This window comes from Amblyomma maculatum, chromosome 2, assembly GCF_055883805.1.
Source record: "Amblyomma maculatum isolate TAMU_Amacu chromosome 2, ASM5588380v1, whole genome shotgun sequence".
NCBI lineage: Eukaryota > Metazoa > Arthropoda > Arachnida > Ixodida > Ixodidae > Amblyomma > Amblyomma maculatum.
The window spans coordinates 3,770,171-3,776,170 of record NC_139345.1 but is presented as its reverse complement, the minus strand read 5'-3'; positions in this window follow the sequence as shown (position 1 = coordinate 3,776,170).

Sequence of the window (6,000 nt, the reverse complement as noted above, 5' to 3'; positions counted from 1 at the left end):
GACACTAAAACGACAACTCTACGCAAGGCTCGTGAGAAACCGATCATAATGTCCTTAGCATCAAACAAGGACACTGAATACTTCAGCAAGACCGCCCTATCATTAGCCCTCCTTCCCCACTCCCAGATAACCTCATAGTAACCCCCCATTAAAAAAAAATTGGGGGGTTTTAAGCGTGGCTTGAGCCTAGTTATAGAGCAAAGGCTGTGAGTGTTGCAGCGAAGTTTTCTGCGGGCACCTGGATTCATTGTGCCGCCAACACACCATTCGAACGAACCTTCTGTCCTAGCAACTCGCTGTTGTCGTTCGCCAACTACCGAGTTATCTGTCTTCTTCTTCTTTTATTTCCTACACTTCTTTTTCTACTTTTTTCCTTCTTTCCTCCTCCAACTCCTGGCTCAGCTCTCGGTCTATACCACGCGACACCTAGGCAACTGCATACGGCACACGGTGCCATACCGACGGCTGAAAACCTATGCGCAGTGTAGCTTTCGCTACAAATACGTTGCACCCGATACTAATCCAGACGTTCCGCTCGTGTTTCCAATCATGTTCATCCTACTGATTCCACCATCGTCTACAGGCTACATCACGGACTAACGTCGAAGCGGCTGCTTAATTGAGAGCCTAGCTCGGTCCTTAGACAGATCCTCCTCCTCAGCGACTCTACCCTGCCAAAGACCTCTCACAAGCACCCCCTATACGGATACCCCTTCAGAATATACCATGTACACTAATTTAATACAGGCTATACGCGCCATTTTTTAAGGGTCGCATTTCTAAGGAACTACTGGATGAACTACACACAGCTCTTATTAAACTACGTCCCCACACTGTCGTGGAGAATTCCTGGTCACGCTGTAATCCCAGGCAATGAGCATCGCCTCGCCCGCGAACTTCAGCAGCGGGCGCATGAGATTCCCTGGCCTTATCCACCCACGTGAGACGCTACTCTTCGCTACAAAAAAGATATCAATCTTCACTACGACAACGTTAGCGAAATTCTTCGTACACTTCCTCTTCTGGATAGCTCCCTCACAACCACGCAAATATGCACAAGACAAGGTGCCAGCCTCTAATCCGCCGGGGTGGGGCAGTGGTTACGGCGCTCGACCACTGTTCCCAAGGACGCGGGATCGAATCCCGGCCTCGGCGGCCGCTTTTCAATGGAGGCGAAAAGCAAGGTGCCCGTGTGCTGTGCGATGTCAATGAACGTTAAAGAACCCCAGGTGGTCGAAATTTCCGGAGCCCTCCACTACGGCGTCTCTCATAGCTTCAGTCGCTTTGGGACGTTAAACCCCACAACCCAACCCAACTCTAATCCGCGGGCGCACGGCTTACCCGGCACGCGTGCCGGGGAAGAGGACGCCCATTTCCGATGGTAATAAAAGTTGTCCAACCAACCAACCAACGCTTATACGAAGCTGACCCCGTCACCCCACACGGAAGGCGACCCGCTTGGCTGTTCTGACCTACAGGCCCAAAAGGCCTTGGTGGAGCGCGCCCGGGCAGAGCCCGACGACGCGGCTCCTGGGGGCGGTAAATGGTAGTCGGAACAGCCCGCTTCCTTCGTTTCTTCTGTCGTTCTGTCCCTTGCGGAGCCACCGTACCGAGCAAACCCAAATACGCGGCCCGGCCTCTGTAGGCAAGATACCATGCTCAGACTACATAACGATGTAGTCAGAGACTTCAGGAAAAAAAATACGAAAGCTATTCTAGGCTTGGATCTTAAGAAAGCTTTCGACAACGTCAGCCACGACGCCATTCTCGACGGGCTCGCTGAGCTAAGAGTAGGCGAAAGAGCCTACAACTACATTAGATCATTCTTGCGAGACAGGACGGCGATCATCAGCTTTCAGGGCTTAAATTCGGAGGAGTTCCCGCTGGGTAACAGAGGCACTCCGCAGGGGGCTGTACTCTCACCTTTCCTTTTTAACATCGTAATGAGGAAGCTCCCCCGTAAGCTTGGCCATCTCGATGACTTAAAACTAAGCATCTACGCGGACGATGTGACCGTCTGGATGTGCGAAGGGAACGACTCGTACATCACATCCAGGCTCCAAGAGGCAGCAGATATAATCAGCAAACACGCAGAGGACGTAGGTCTATGCTGTTCGCCAGAAAAATCGGAGCTCCTGGTAATGACCAGCAGTAGTGGGAAGCTAACTCCAGATATCAAAATTAAAGTCAACGGGAACGAAGTCCCGAAAGTAGATGAAATTAGAATATTAGGTATGATTAACAACCGCAGAGGTAGTAACAAAAGCCTGATTAAGAAATAAAAAGATCAGGCGCTCGTAGTCAGAGTATTTAAGAAGACGTCCAACAGAAGGAGTGGTCTCACGGAGGCTAGTAGACTCAGACTCGTACAAGCTTTTGTCGCGAGCAGAATGTGCTACGCGACTCCATTCCTAAATATCAACAAGACCGAAGAACGCGAATTAAACACCATAATTAAGAGATGCACGAAGTGCGCTTTAGGACTCCCCATAACTACTTCTAACGACATTCTAGAGAAAATGGGGTTGCATAATGAGTGGAAAGAGCTAGCTGCGGCGATCAGGCTGTCCCAGAGAGAGCGACTCGCAGGAACAGCGACGGGTAGGCAAATCCTCGACTGGGTAAACCACCAGCGCCCGGGGAAGGCGAAAGTGTCAGAGAAAGCATAGATCGAGAAATCAGAAAGCATCTATACGTCTCGCCCATACCGAAGAACATGCACCCCGTACACGACGAGGGGAGGAGGAAAAGCAGAGCTAAGCACCTCGCTAACAAATTGGACAAACTCTCACCGGGATCGGTCGCCTACACCGATGCAGCGATCGGGAAAGAAGGCGACGTAACCTCGGTCGTCCTATTAGACACCGGGATCGCCATAGGAACCGAAATAAACCGAGATCTACCGCCGGTAGAGGCGGAGGAGATTGCAATAGCCATTGCCATTGCACGACCAGGCGTGAAACACGTCATCAGCGATAGCAAAGCGGCGGTTAGGAATTTTAGCAAGGGTAGAGTCAGCAATCGTGCTGCAAAAATTCTGAACGAGTCGTCTCTCGCCGAAAGCGTGACCATAATCTGGTGCCCAGCACACGCCGGTCTCGCCGGCAACGAGGCTGCCCACATGCTCGCCCGCTTCTCGCTACCTCGAGGTGCTGCGGGATGTGACCGACAATCTGAAGAAAGACCGGAGGATATATCCGCCACCGGTTAGATCCCTGAGTAAAAAGGAATCGTACGACTGGAGAAGACTCCAAGCTCGAAATTTCTTTTCGCCCCTGTGGAGGAGTTGGACGGGTGCCAGAGGGCGGAAGAGAGACGGTGCAGAAACCGAAATTTGTAAATTTTGCGGCCACGTGGCAACATTAGATCACATAATATGGAGATACGTTCGTGCCCCAGGGCACAACGCGATTAAAACTAGCGATGAATGGGAGACCACGCTAAGAAGCTCCGACGAAAAAACTCAGCGATTCGCTGTCCGCCTAGCGGCCGAGGCTGAAGACCTCTTCTCCTAGACGGGGCCGGGTGTCCTCTGGCCGCGGTGCGACAGACTGCCTCCCTGGACGCCTGCGTGCGGACCCGGAGGTGGCTGCCGCGCCATATTCGGCGGAAATAAATGTTCTTCCTCCTCCTCCTCTAGCTATACTTGTTGTACAGCAGGCATGGCGTTTCAAGCTGGTTTACAGGAAAGAAAAGGCGCAGTATCTGTCACAATTCCCCTCAGACACCTTAACCGAGCTGTAAGGAAAAGGAGGAAGGTGGGAGCGAAAAAAAAAAGAGAGAGAAAGATGGTTTGGTTTGGTTTGTGGGGTTTAACGTCCCAAAGCAACTCAGGCTATGAGAGACGCCGTAGTGGAGGACTCCGGAAATTTCGACCACAACGTGCGCTGACATCGCACAGCACACGGACGCCATTTCGTTTCGCCTCCGAAACGCAGCCGCCGTGGTCGGGATTCGATCTCGGGAACTCCGGCACAGTTGTCGGGCGTCTTACCACTGCACCACCCCGGCGGGGCAGAAAGAGAGAAAGAGGTGCCATAGTGGAGGGCTTTGGACCGCCGTGCAACAGATGTTTTCGCCTCATTGCTCTTTAGTGGTCCGCGCCCCTTAAAGTTTTTTTGTTTTGTTGAGCCCAAATCAATGCCAAGCTCATTACAAATTTGGAAAACCTTGTAGCTCTATTTCCCAGCGGCCTCTGTTTGCCCATTTTGAATATCCTTAACGTTAATTCTCTAGCTCACTCTACCGAAACACACCAAGTGTTTCACATTCTGCCTTGTTTACCCTATTAGCGCCTGTTCCTGTTGTTTCTTCCTGTCGTCCCTGTTTGTTTGCGCTGTTTTTTTGGATGATGTATCACCAACTCGCCCGCTTAACTATCCTGTTGAATTACCCTATTAGCATCCCTTGGTTTTTAAAACACCTTACTATAGCTTGAAACATGCAAGGTGTGGTTTCTATGTGGGCATAGGTCACTAATCACCGCGGGTTCGAGCGTCGCGCAAGCCGAACCCCCATCAGCTGTCACCACTGTACACTGAAACATCGTAGCGCGTACGCAACCTCCACCGGGAGGAGAGCCGAACCCCCATCAGCTGTCACCACTGTACACTGAAACATCGTAGCGCGTACGCAACCTCCACCGGGAGGAGAGCGCTTCGCTGCAAGGTCACAAGCCTCCATGTTCACAAAGGAGACGTTTGTTGAAACGCCATCCTCCAGCGACACATAAACACACTCAGTCACCGCGTCCCGGGAAGCTCTTCACAAACACTATGGCTTCCATGCCAGAGACCGTTTACATAGACGCTGCCTCATACCCCTCCCGCCCTGCGTTCGCCCTCAGCGCTGTTTCCAACTCTGCAACTGGTCGCGGCCGGTACAACTTTTGCCTCCACTTCCCTGGAGGCGGAGGAGGCGGCGGTTGCCCTCGCCATAGCTACTACCCGAGCCACAACCATCTTTAGCGATTCTAAATCCGCCGTACGGAACTTCGCCCGCGGTCGGATCTCTACCCCAGCCTTCCGGTTCCTCGCCTCCCTCCCCCCACCCGAACACCCTATTCAATTAATATGGGTGCCCGCTCACACGGGTCACCCTGGCAACGAAGCAGCTCACTCTTTTGCTCGAGGATACGTCAGCCGTGCAGGGACTGCCACTGCCTGGGGAGATGCTCGCGAGCGCATGGTATCCTATCACGAAATCTCTCTCCATTACCGTGATCAACGAACCATCTACCCTCCTCCTCATAAATCTATGAATAAGCTACAACAGGTGACGTGGCGCCAGCTTCAGTCCCGTACATTCCCATCCCCTGCTTTCTTATCTTTGATCCATCCAGGACTGTTCTCGCCGCAGTGCACCCTGTGTGGGGCACCTAAAGTTGATTTTGAGCATATTATGATCAAATGCTCGGAATTCCACCCTCCAGCCACTTGGCAACTCTCCGACCTCGAGCGATGGGAGGCTGCGGTGTCCAGCTCTGACCCGGCCGTTCAAAAGCGGCTGACGGACTGGGCTTTGGGTGTCGCTGGGAAGCACCAGCTTCCGGCCATAACACGCAGCCAAGAGCCGACCCGTCATCAGCATGTAATCACTTAAGGCTCCCAAATATAAAGTTTTTCACCACCACCACCGGGAGCGCGTGAGGCGCAAGGCTCCGCTGCGCACACGAAGTGACGATGAACGGGGCCGCAAGCACACAAGGGCGTGCTGTGATCTCTCTCGCGATGACCAAAGGGTTTCTTCGAGAGAGAGTGGGCAATCAGCGCAAGGTACGCCTGTCGCGGATAATTGCATCACGATCGACAGGCTCGAGCTGCGCTCTCAGGTATACGACCTGGAGCGGGCGAACTCGAGTACACACTGGCATAGCCTCCTTCTATGACACTGGTCTGCGCAGACAAAGGCCGGCGGACAAAAACAGTAGCGTACGCACTTTACGCTGTCTCGGAGGGGTCTCTCCTTAGGATGGTCGCGCGTGTGCGGTCGTCGAAGTGG